General features: G+C 40.4%; 1 pseudogene; it reads left to right on the forward strand.

Moving 5' to 3' along the window:
* Positions 1-14,141, forward strand: part of LOC128660590 (inter-alpha-trypsin inhibitor heavy chain H3-like) — a 404,005-nt pseudogene that overhangs the window by 265,534 nt on the left and 124,330 nt on the right.

Consider the following 14,141-nt stretch of genomic DNA (forward strand, 5'->3'; position numbering starts at 1 on the left):
AGTTTTGTTTCTGGTATCCTTCGACAGCTCTTTGGTCTTCACCATAGTGGAGTTTGGAGTGTGACTGTTTGAGGTTGTGGACAGGTGTCTTTTATACTGATAACAAGTTCAAACAGGTTCCATTAATACAGGTAATGAGTGGAGGACAGAGGAGCCTCTTAAAGAAGAAGATACAGATCTGTGAGAGCCAGAAATCCTGCTTGTTTGTAGGTGACAAAATACTTATTTTCCACCATAATATGCAAATAAATTCTTTCGAAATCAGACAATGTGATTGTCTGGATTTGTTTCCACATTTTGTCTCTTATATTTGAGGTATACCTATAATGAAAAGTACAGGCCTCTCTCATCTTCTTAAGTGGGAGAACTTGCACAATTGGTGGCTGACTAAATACTTTTTTGCCCCACTGTATTCTACTTTATTTACAATAAAGAAGCAGCAAATTAGAATAATGAACGCAGCAAATTAGATTATAGAAGTACATTGAAAAGTTGTTTAAAATTGCATTCTCTAGCTGAATCATGAAAGTTTAATTTTGATTTTACCATCTCTTTAACTTTTAATGAACTAGGAAAATTAGGAAATATTGCATGTATTTACTTCAAATTGTAAAGGATTGTAAATGACTGCTAATCTGTCTCTACAGTCATTAGTTTTAAATATCTGGAAAATAGGGCTGTTAATTTAATCTTCATTTGAACTTAAACTAAAGCATATTATTTATTTTTTATATTTCTGATATAGGCAAATGATTTAATAAAATATACAGAAAATATAGACCTCCAGAATAAGGATGATGCTCTGAAACAACAGGAATATATATTTGGTGACTACATAGAGAGACTTTGGGCATATCTTACTATCCAACAGTTGCTAGAAAAACGGTAAGTTAATCTAAATCTGCACTTAATGGATATAAACAAATGTAAAAGATACTTTTCTTTTTTGCTCAATAACATATAGCGCTGCAGAATCTGTTGCACCCTACAAATACCTGATAATAATAATAATATGTATTGGGCGATGCAAAGCAATTTTCAGATTGTAAAATACAGTGCCACAGTTCGCACAAGTTTGCCACAAACTCAGGCGTCAATCACAATCTATTGGCCAATTTGTTTTTTGACAGGTTTTCAGGCCAAAAATGGCATCACAATAATGGATTTTCAGCTATTTCCTGGAGTCGAGATCGTGTTTTTTGCTCCCTGATAAAAGCCTATTTGTAAGATGGAGCTGAAATGTTTTTGGTACGCTATACTTTTCAACAGGTGTTTGGAAAGTTTTTGACTAATTCAACACCTAAAGGCCCTTGATAAAGCCCCAAAATGGCCTTTTTGCCATCTTTGCAAGTGTTACAAGACAATTTGCAATAATTCTATTAGGGTTTTTTAATATTTACAGTTATTGATTTTCAACAAAGCATTTTCCTATTTGATGTTATGTAATCTGAAAAAAATACTTTTTGTTTCTATCTTTAGGACTTATGTCATCTTTTAAAAATGGATTTTAAAAGTTGCAATATTGTAGCAACAAAAATAATGTACAAATGAGATTGTGCCGGGCTAGCGCACATGAAAAATTGCTAACCTCAATGCGCGTTATTGATGTATAAAATATTTAAAAAATATTAATAATAATAATTAAAAATTATTGTATATGGGGGCGGAGTCTAGCCACGGACCAGAATGGCTGCTTAATCCCAGAGCTCTGTGGTCCCCTTAGATCTCAATGGAAATCATTGTATTCCCCTAATTATTAATAACCCACCAGACATCTGATATTAAGGCAGGAGCTGTCAAGGACCGGCTGAGTCAAAATTAAAGACCCGGGCGAGCACATCATAGGTGTGCAACGTTGCACTGAAGGCAGTAACCATTGCAAGAGAGCCGCGGGCGGGAAAAACGGGCCGGAGACTAAGCAGCCCAACACAGTTACGAGACTGAGCAGAAAAGAGAACATACCTCACACCCGGTCACGACCGGACTTTCAACTAGCAGTGGCGTGCAACACAGGGGACACTAAGACCCGGAGCACCGATGCGGGCTTATTAGGCTGCGCAGGAATCTGAGCCACGCGGTGGGACGGAGGCCTGTAGGACCGGAGCAGACAGTGAAAGCACATGCTCGCAGCAAAGCTAAGTAGACCACTGCCCAGATTGCCGGTAAGAAGGACTTTAAATATTTATATAAGACCTCCTCCCCAAACAGCTCCGTGAACAGGGAGCTTAAATCTCAAAAGACTGTGACTCACTAATCAAAGAACGGCCCACAAACGGTTGAGACAGAGGGCTAGAACACAGCACACATTAAAAAAAAGCCCTATAAACAGACCGGGTAAACACAGGGTGCTGGGACCCATCTCACACTGACACAGGCAGCACACAGAGCATAACAGGTGAAAGATCAGGAAAAGGGCTAACAACCCAGTGCATGGGCCTGAGTGTCACACAATCAAAAACCTCAAGTTAATATTCTGAGCAAAGGTGTCAGGATACTGTAAAAGACATACGAATTGCAACATACATGCACTAGCCCTATAAAAGCATACTTTTTATAACGGCCTGAATATCATCCCAGAAAAGTTTATTGCTGAATCAGGAACTTGTTAAAAGGGGGACATCTGCTGCAAGCAAGGCCTACCTATAAGGGGCAAGAGAAAAATTTAACATCAATAAAGTCCAATCATCTGAGAATCCCGCGCTCCCTGACAGACCTAGGGGCAACACTGCAACTATTAGAGGGCGAATTAAAGGCACATCGCGCAACTAACCATTGTCAGTCATGGCCACCAAGAGAAATAATAAGCCACTCAGGGCCACACAATCCACAGCGCTAGATAACTATCTAATACCAGCCGAAGTAACTATGCCCACCACAGAAACAGAACGTAGCGCCCCCACACAAACAACGTCAGCGCAAATACACGATCCTGGCCCACACAACAGGACACAAGATTACCTAACAAGAGAAGACATAAAGCATTTATCCTCAAAAGAATACATTAGGGAGGCGATGCAAGACTTCAAGACTATGTTTGGGGAGCTGAAAAGGGACATCATGGTGGTAGACCGCCGTGTCACACAGATAGAGGAAAGGCAAGAATCCCTAAGCTCTGACTTACAACACCAGACCAGTCAAATGCAAGCACAAGAGGGCACAGTGCAAGCACTCATGGACCGCATAGAAGATTTAGAGAACAGGAGTAGGAGGAACAATCTCAGACTCCGAGGAATACCAGAAGCAGTCGACCCTCCTGCACTACAATCGTATATACAAGATTTCATCAAACATCTCAAACATAATGACGCTGCACCAGAAACACAGATAGAAAGAGCTCATAGAGCTCTACTCCCTAAGCCACCACACAGGGCACCACCCAGAGATGTCATTATGAAACTCCTGTCCTTCAAAGACAAAGAAGAAATCCTGCGACTAGCTAGAACACAGCACCCGCTAGAATTCAGAGGAGCAGAGATTCAAGTATATTCTGATCTATGCCCTGTGACACTGCAGAAAAGAAGAGACCTAAGGTATGTCACGGCAGTCCTCAAAGAAAAAAGACTGCAATACAGATGGGGTTTCCCCACATGTTTGATCATCATGAAAAACAACACCACTCATGTCCTGAAGTCACTTGAAGATCTGCCAAACTTCAACCAAGCTCTGGGTATCAACATACGCCCACCACAGGATGCAGAAGAGGCCCCACGGGGCCCTCCCGGACAGAACCAAAGAATGAACCAGCAGCTACTAGCCTGATGGGACAACAACAAGTCTGGACTATACAGTTACATCGATCACTGTGCAGTAGGACAATCTGGGCACTCCTTGGGGAAACCTGAGTGGAGATCCTAGATACTTATACAGGTCGTATGCCTTCAAAGATTCCTAAGCTTATGCCTAGAATGAATGATGTTGTAAACTGAACATTTAATATAAGTTATGACTATGCTGGGTATGTTTATTATTGTTGACTTCTAACTTACTTACTAAAGTTCCACACTTGCAACTATGTAATAACCTTATGCATTCTGACTGACACCTTATGTGGAACTTGGTACCATAACTCTTAAGCAGTACACACTTAAGCCCACTAAACAGTAGCCTAGACTAACGTGTATTCACAACCCAACTCCATACTCACATTAATCATCGCTCACCAGGGAATTTACGAATGGCCAGCGCATCACAAGACAAGGCAGAGTGGGGACATAAAAATCCACACCCTTGACCCCATACATAGAATAGTGAAACACGACATCAGCCCACGTGCTGAAAAGACGCGACACCCGGCTAAAACTGCAAGGGACGCTATTAATATAAGAGAAGACTCCCCCCGCACTGTCACACACGGACAAACATCAAACGGATATAGACATTTCAACACTCAGCCCTTTGAGACAGAGACAACAGACACCCTCTGCACATCATATAGAATACAAAGTTATGTTTATAATGTTTTACTTAGAAACGTTGTTTTACAAAAATAAGTTATAAGTTTATACTCTAAATGAGATCAAGGGGACAACTACCCCCAATTAGTAGCACATTTTTAAGTTTGTATTTGCATAGCAGTTAAGTAGAGAATATAGTATTGATTTTGTATCTCTGTTTCACTGCTTATCTGAATAATACTCCTCTTCTATTTCAACTCTTTTCACACCTCTCTTCGGGCATCTGCCCTCACCCTCATCTGTTAACTCTCTCCCTCTTCTCCGTACCGCCACTACTTTCTAGCACCCGCTTACTTACTTTAACTTCTACCCACCTTTCCCACCCCCTTTTTTTTTTTTTGTTTTTTTTGTTTTTTCTCCCCACTCTCCCCTTCTCCTTCCCTACACAGGCATCTACAATTTACCCAGACACAATCCAAACATGGCAAGGGACCAAAGGCACCCCCGAACTCACCCTATAGAACTGATCTCCATAAATGTTAAAGGCCTAAATAGCCCCAATAAAAGGTCTATAGCACAAAGAGATCTGCAAAGGATGGGTGGGGACATTGTATATCTACAAGAAACACATTTCGCAGCAGCACACGAGCCTAGGTGGAATAGCCGCCGCTACCCAACTGCATTCTTTGCGTCAGGCCCAAAAAAGAAAAATGGGGTTGGAATAATTCTACACGACAAACTACCTTTCCAACTAACACAAACCCACAAAGACCCTGAGGGCAGATACATAATTGTGACTGGATCTCTCTACGGTAGGCCCATTACACTTGCCAATGTTTACTGCCCAAACCACTCACAACACATTTTTCTCACAAAAGTCATCCGAAAAATACTAGAAATAAGAATAGGAATGCTATACTTAGGAGGGGACTTCAATGCACGAGCTGACCCCGCCCTCGATACCTCGAACGGTATCTCCAGCGTCCCCAGTAAGACTCTCAAATGTATGGTGACAATGTTGACAGAAATGAAGGTACACGATATATGGCGAGTGCACCACCCGAGGGGGAAAAACTATACATTTTATTCACACCCACATAGGAAATACTCCAGGATAGACTATCTATACACAGACACAATTGGACTCACAATAGCTCAAAGCAGTAATATTAACACGATCACATGGTCAGACCATGCCCCGGTCAGTTGCTCAATACTCTGGCCCAATGTCCCAGTCACGCCGTACATGTGGCGACTGGACGACACCCTACTGGATAATCCATAAATAAATAACAACTTTCTTCCAATTAAATGAAGACGGACATACAGGGAACACCATAGTTTGGGAGGCGCACGAATGCACTATAGAAGGTCTTCTAATCAAAAGGAGATCTGCTCTAAATAAAATTAAAAGAGAGCGCTACCAGACATTATTATCTCAAGTGGCGCAGGCTGAGCGACATCACAAGCTACAACCCAACAATGCAGCCAAAACGGAGATCTTGGTAGCAGCCAGGGGAAGCCTCTTGCAGTACTTTCAGGAAGACTACCAAAAAAAGGCGCTGATGATGAAACAAATATACTTTGAACATGGTGACAAAGTGGGGAAACTGCTGGCCAGGGCAGTGGCGAGGTAGAAACTTAAGGCATATGTACATCACATAGTAAATATTGAGGGGGAGGCAAGACTAGATGCGGATTCTATCGCAGACACTTTTAGAACATACTACGAAACATTATACAACATTGCAGGCACAGATCAAGGCGCAGGGGGACATGTTTCCCCTTTGCAAGTAGAGGAAGATGTGCGTGACTACCTAGAGGGAACTGACCTTCCCAGGCTGGCGGACGAAGATAGGGAAGCATTAGATGCCCCAATTTCGGTCACGGAAATAAAAAAGGCAATAAAAAAGGCAATAAAAGACCTCCCCTCAGGGAAAAGTCCCGGGCCTGATGGCTTTGGACTTAAATATTATAAAACTTACGCTGACTCGCTGGCACCAACGCTGGTGAATCTGTTTAATGCCTTGCCCCAAGCCCCTGAACTCCCAAGCTCCATGTTGGAGGCTTACATCACTGTGATCCCCAAGCCTGGGAAACAGCATGATACATCGGGAAACTTCAGACCAATATCCCTCTTAAATTCTGATGTTAAGATCCTGGCGAGGGTTCTGGCCAGCAGAATTAATAGGCTGTTGCCGGGATTGGTTTCTACCGATCAAGTGGGATTTATCCCTGCTCGCGAGGCCAGGGATAACACCCTAAAAGTACTGCAGATGATCACGCATGCTCAGGTACACGGGACACCACTCTCCCTGGTCACTACAGATGCTGAGAAAGCATTTGACCGGGTGAGATGGTCGTTCATGAAACGTGTGCTACTGAGGTTTGGCTTTGGAACCAACATCATAGACATGATCATGTCCCTCTACTCTTCCCCAAACGCGAGAGTCAGAGTAAATGGTACACTATCTAACCCATTCAAAATCAACAACAGCACCAGACAGGGCTGTCCTCTGTCGCCGATCCTGTTTGCACTTACAATAGAGGTGCTGGCGAGTAGAATCAGGAATAACCCCTCAATCATGGGGTTCTCAATAGGAGGCAAAGAACAAAAACTCTCAATGTATGCCGACGATGTGCTATTATCTATCTCAGATTCACCAGACTCTCTGAATGAGGCCATGAAGGAATTCTCGACATTCGGAAAAATGTCAAATTTCTTACTAAACCCGCAAAAATCTGAAATCTTGGTAGTCAATGAGCGACCTGAGCTCATCCATGTACTTCATGGTAACTGCCCGATCAAGCTCGCACAACACTCCATAAAATACCTAGGGATCCAAATCACGGCGGATATAAGGGAAACAATAGAAATCAACTACAAAAACATTAGGGACGAGATCATAAAAGACCTAACTAACTGGAAAAATAAGACCATCTCATGGATGGGACAAATTGGGGTGGTTAAGATAAATATCTTGCCAAGGGTGTTGTATGTAATGCAGACCATACCAATCTCACCAGCGACACCATATTCCAACAGATCCAAAAAGCTATTGAAACTTACATATGGAATGGCATTAAACCGAGAATTAGAAAACACACCACTTATCTACCCAGAAAAGATGGTGGCCTCGGTGTGCCTTTACTGAAAGAATATCAGAGAGTGGTCTCTTTGCAGAGGCTGATAGAATGGGGTCAAAACATGCGTAACAAAGCATGGGTTCAAATTGATAATGACATTTTGCGACGTGGCAATGTGGGGGCGCTGGCATGGATTTCAGCCAGGAATAGGCCGCCTAACATAGCACAATACCCTCTGATACAGGAGGTGTTTGAGGAGTGGGACAAGATAATCTCTAAAGAACCACACATATCCACATTTCACTCACCGAATACCCCAATCAGAGAAAACCCAGACCTGGGAATGGAATATAGGCCGCATGCACCGGGCGAATTTCACACACTAGCAGACACCTCTATAACCAACATCTTGCAGCAGGGAAAGCTTATAACACAGGCAGAATTATCAGAATGGGCACCCGAGATCTTTGAGTCGTGGCTCAGAGAAGCACAAATACAACACTTACATAGAAACGCACAAAGACAAAACAGCCCTGTCCAGACAAAGAACATTTTACGAGACGCTATGCACTACGACACAAGCCCGACACATCTAATCTCACAAATCTACAAAGCCTTATTGACAAATGGGGGAACTACTCTACCATCCTACACTATAGCATGGCAGAATGACCTGGGTCAGGAAATAGAAGCGAAGGACTGGTTTAAAATCTTTGAGAAAGCAAAAAAGGCATCAGTCTCCATGAAAATACAAGAAGCACATTACAAGCTACTAAGCAGATGGTACATGACACCTCAAAGACTTCATAAAATATACCCGCACATGGAGGGGGGGTGCTGGAGGGGATGTGGGGAGGGGGGTTCACTCTTACATATCTGGTGGGAATGCCCACATATACAACCTTTCTGGGAGGAGGTACTGGGAGAAATGAGTAAAAAACTAGGAGTCATAATACCACCATATATCATACCTGATATATCACGGGTTGCCCAAACTGGTAGGGGAGGGCAAGTATTTGCTCCTCTTGTTGATGCTAAACGGAGCAAAGGGTCTAATACCTAACCATTGGAAGAAAACACAAGTCCCAACCGTGCAGGAATGGAGAAACAGAGTGGGAGAACTTCTCAGACTAGAACGGTATCACTACTTTAAAGCAGGCAAAATAGGCACACACGAAATGATGACACTAACCTGGGAGGGTAGAGGACTATGATACGAAGCGACTATAGGCCGCACCTCTTGAAACTAAACCCCACTGCTCAGGGAGGGATGGTTGTTGTCCCCTCCCCCCTCCTCTCACACTGCGCCCTTCTTGCCCCTCCCCTTGCCTCCCCGCTCCCTCCTCCCCCTCTCCTTTTTTTTTTTTTTCTTCCTCTCTCTTTCCTCACCCTCCCTCTAATCTCATGAACTTTCTCTACACTAACCTTACTTACACCTAACCTAGGGACCTATTATAGACTCGGCAATGTGCTTTGAAAAGCTGAGACTTAACTGTATAAACAATGGTATAAACCCTGGGTTCAGTCCCAAAGCTTATGTTTAACTGTTAATAAGATTGTAAATACACAGCGAGCAAATTGGCTGGCTGAAGCAAGCTCCGGAATAAGGACTCATGTTCATCCAAAATAAACAGAAAAGAGAAACAGACTGTATAGCAAAGTAAATTAAACTATGAACAACCTCACAGGATATACACACTCTGTATTAGACATTTCCTCTTTAATGTCTCCAACGCCATATATATGTAAAAAAAGAAATGTATGTACCAATTAAGTTGTTCCTAATTTCTCTTCAATAAAGCTTGTTTCAAAAATAAAAAATAAAAAAATTATTATATATATATATATATATATATATATATATATATATATATATATATATTGTATGGATTATTTAGCATTTTTTACATTATGCTTAATAGTGTTTAATTATTATTATTATTAATCATTTTTTAGATTTTATATTTAATATTTCAATAACAAGCATTGAGACTAGCAATTCTTCATGTGCGCTAACCCTACACCACTTTAGAACTAAAGGGCAAAACACCAGTCACGATACGCATATTTTACATTCCAATGTTCTTCACATATAAAAAATGAAATTTTTATTATTAAATATATATTTATATTTCTATCTGATAATGTTAATGGAAAATAGATATCTATACCTACATATCTATAGGAATATATATACTGATATAGTTAGTTATATATGGAGATAAAAAAAATACATTGTTCTGTATGTGAAGAACTTTGGAATGTGAAATATGAATAGCTCCTGTCAGGTTAGCGCATGAGCAGTAGTTGTTCTTCTGTATCCTTCATTGACTTCTATGGGGAGACTACGTTAGGGCGGTCACAATATCGCAAAGTCCTTTGGTTAGCACACATTGGCTTTTTGGTTGTAGACAAACTTTTTAGTTTCAACTTGTAATACGCTCTACCCAATGTACATAAAAAGATTAGTTCTAGCAATTTTGTAAAGTGCTAAATAGTGCCCAACTTGTAATATGGCCCAGATTGTGATCTACCCCTCTGTTTAATAATTTGATGTCAACTATATTACTGATATAGCAAGACAAATACATTTTGTTCTCAGAAACCATACATTCCAAATAAATTCTCAGTTCCCATGACTATCTTCAACTATCCTTATAATAAGAATAATAATATTAGATAATTATAAATATTACAATTATTCATCATGAGACAGAATTATAACTATTGGTGCTGTATATTTTCCACATAAATGCATGTAATATTTGGGAATTCTATAAAAATCATAACAAATAATTGTTTTTATCAAATTTAAAATATTATTATACCTAGATAGCAACACATTTTGCAAGTATTTAATTATTTAATTATTTATATTTGTATTCATCTATTTCTTTATTTAATTATTGATTTATGCATGCAAAATGATTAGTTCTAGCAAACTTAACGCTTGAGCGAAAGTGCTAAATTGGGTGCCACTTGTAATATGGCACAGTTTGTGATCCACCCCTCAGTGTAATAATTTGATGTCAACTATATTACTGATATAGCAAGACAAATAAATGTTGTTCTCAGAAACCACAATTTCACCAATTAATTCTCAGTTCCAATGACTATCTTCAACCATCCTTTTAATATGAATAAGAATATTAGATAATTATGAATATTACAATCATAAGAGAGATCTATAGCTATTGTTGAAATATATTTTCTACATAAATGCATGTAATATTTAGGAATTTGATACAACTAATAACCAATAATTATTTTTAGCAAATTTTATATATTATAATACTCAGATAGCAACAAATTTTGCAAACCAGGAGGATTAGTGTTATTAATGATAAAAAAAAATTAAGGTGTTTTATATTTTTATTTATCTATTTATTTAATTATTGATTTATCCCTAGAATTTATGCTGATCCATCAGAGAAGCAAAATTTAACAGAAAAAGCCCTTGAACTATCGCTGAAATATAAATTTGTGACTCCGTTGACATCAATGGTTGTTACAAAGCCTGAAGAAAAAGAAGATGAGCTGTTGATAGCTGATAAATTTGTGGAAGGTACTGTTTTATATATACCAATAATCTCCATTCTGGTGAGAAGATCTAAGACATCTCATCAGTACGGCGAGGTCCCCTAAATAATTTTTAAGAGGTGAATTTAAGCCTTGGAGATATTTGTCTGGCTATATAGAGTTATGTATGTGAAGGAGAGACACCTACATTTCAATATAACACTAAAAAAAAAGACCCCAAAGATTTTGTGGGATTGCTCTCCCTGCTGATGAGTTTGTTAGCATAAGGCCCATAAAAATTAAAGTTAAACTCTATTATGAGAATAAATGAAATTGGGAAACATATGTCTGTTTAACTAATTAAAAAGAAATAAAAAGAAAATGTTTAGTAAATTAGCTTAACCTTACACAAAAATAATATTTAATTTTATATACCCCTTTCTTTATATCTAATCAGTGTCTTGGTATATTTATCACATTGAATAATATTGATACATCCTATGCCCAAAGTGGCATTACTTATATTTTCAGTTTTCTTTCTATATTATGGTTATCATTGCCTTAAATAGTTTTTTTATGGAGGGGGCGTGGAGCCTGGTCAGCGTTGAGAATTGCCGAATAATTTATAGCTCCCAGACCTAGCCACGGACTTTTGAGCTCTCTTGGGTCCTTGCAACACTTAGGGACTTCTCCATCCTCCATCAGTCACCTCATAGATACAGAGGATACTGTGCCCCAAAATATGGGTGTTAAATGAATGGACGCATCCACCCTGGAACATCGCAGTCTACACGGAGCAGAAGCCGAGGACTAAATTTGCAGAGCCCCCCGATGATCGCGCAAACTCGGCGGCGATTATCTCTTCCAAAAGAGAACCCCATAACCAGCATTGTTGACAGGGTAAGAGGCCTCAAGCAGCCACACACCAGTCCCCCAAAGGCAATTAGTGGAGGGGGTAAAAAAAATCTATAAAAGAAGGGGGTTTGTGAGACCACACGGCACTGGGTAAAACTTCTCTAACACCAGCACAACAGCCCTGAACAATCCGAACAAACCCACTACCACAAAGCTACTCATAAAGCAAGCACAGGAGAATTTGATTGTAAAAAAACAGCATAAAAAGTGTACATCCAATACCTAGGAACAAGCTAGAAAATACATAAGCCTCAGCAGCTGAGCCTGGCCAGTGTTGAGAATGGCCAAATAATTTATGGCTCCCAGACCTAGCCACTGACTTTTGAGCTCTCTTGGGTCCTTGCAACACTAAGGACCTCTCCTTCCTCCAAAAAACACCTCATAGATACAGAGGATACTGTGCCCCAAAATCTGGGTGTTAAATGAACGGACGCATCCACCCTGGAACATCGCTGCATACACGGAGCAGAAGCCGGGGACTAAATTTGCGGAGCCCTGCGATGATCGCGCAAACTCGGCGGTGATTAGCTCTTCCAAAAGAGGACCCCATAACCAGCATTGTTGACAGGGTAAGAGGCCTCAAGTAGCCACACACCAGTCCCCCAAAGGCAATTAGAGGAGGGGTAAAAAACATCTATAAAAGAAGGGGGTTTGTGAGACAACGGGGCACAAGGTAAAGCTTCTCTAACACCAGCACAACAGCCCTGAACAATCCGAACATACCCACTACCACAAAACTACAAATAAAGCAAGCACAGGAGACTCTGATTGTAAAAAAACTGCATAAAAAGTGTGCTTCCAATATCTAGGAACAAGCTAGAAAATACATAAGCCTTATCAGCTAACAGATTAGCAGTATTCAACAGTATTCAGCAGTAGCAGTATTCAGCAGTAGCAGTATTCAGCAGTAGCAGTAGCAAAATTATACCTGCACAGTATAATTTTGGTGCGCTCTCACAAAAAACCCTTAACACTATTTTTGACAAAAATTGAAAGCACTTTCACGTAGCAGCCAGCTCCATTAGTGCCTGTCCAGCTTGAAAGACCCACCCCTTGCCGACCCTCACGGCTATACTCTGGACGGACATTTAACTATACAACTACCACTACATATCTCTCTTTGACACGCTGCATGTGCTCTCTTGCCTACTAGGGGATAACGCAGTCATGGCCGCCAAAAGGCAGACAAAATTAGACTAATCAGGAATTCCACTATGAACAGCTTCCTAAAAAGGCCCGATGTTATCTGAGGGAAATCAGGATTCTCCCCCATCTTTACAACGGCAAACTACTTCCTCCACATTAACACACAACCCAGGAACATCCCCACAACAATTCCTCACTAGGGAGGACATTGGGATCATATCCACAAAAGAAGATATTAACTCATTAATATCTGAAATGAGAACCTTATTCGGAGACCTTAAAAAAGACCTACACAAATTCAACCAAAAAGTCCAGAAACTAGAAGAACATCACCACCACCTTCAAAATAATGTGCAAGAACATTCACAAATTTTAAATAACCATGACGAGACTATTCAATTCCTGCTCAACAAAGTAGAAGATAAACAACAGGGGCAGGAGGAACAATTTACGAATATGAGGTATACCCGAGTCGATTTATCCTACAGTATTAGATGGATAACCCCAAGACTTGTTCTGCACCTTGAAGGGGAGCCCAAGCTCCACAATTATCCCCTTAGAAAGAGCACACAGAGCTCTGTGTCCCAGATCCTCTCCTAAAGTACCCCCCAGGGACGTGATTATTACATTTTTGAACTTTAAGGACAAAGAGGAGATTGCTAATAAGGCAAGAATCATCAAAAAGGTAATGCACACTGGCGTCCCTCTACAAATCTTCTCTAATCTAAGCCCAGCAACATTGCAAAAGAGAAGAGACCTTAAGTACTTCACAACAGAGCTGCAGTTGCATCAAATCCCTTACACATGGGGATTCCAGGTTAGTAATATAGCAACCAAGAATGGAACTCGGACCACATTTCGCAACCAGTCGGAATTACCTGAATTCTGCAAGCAATTAGGTATCTCGATCAACTCAGACCCACCTCAAAGCACACCTAAAAACCCAGAGATTGGACAATCAGACATCCCTGATCAAGGCTGAAGAATCTAAAAGTTGACCCTCCTGGACTTTCTATCACCTTCCTCAGTGGGAATGTTAACTATAATTTTTACTGTTGAGTTCATATTTAATTGTTTACT

Source organism: Bombina bombina, chromosome 5 (genome assembly GCF_027579735.1).
Source record: "Bombina bombina isolate aBomBom1 chromosome 5, aBomBom1.pri, whole genome shotgun sequence".
NCBI lineage: Eukaryota > Metazoa > Chordata > Amphibia > Anura > Bombinatoridae > Bombina > Bombina bombina.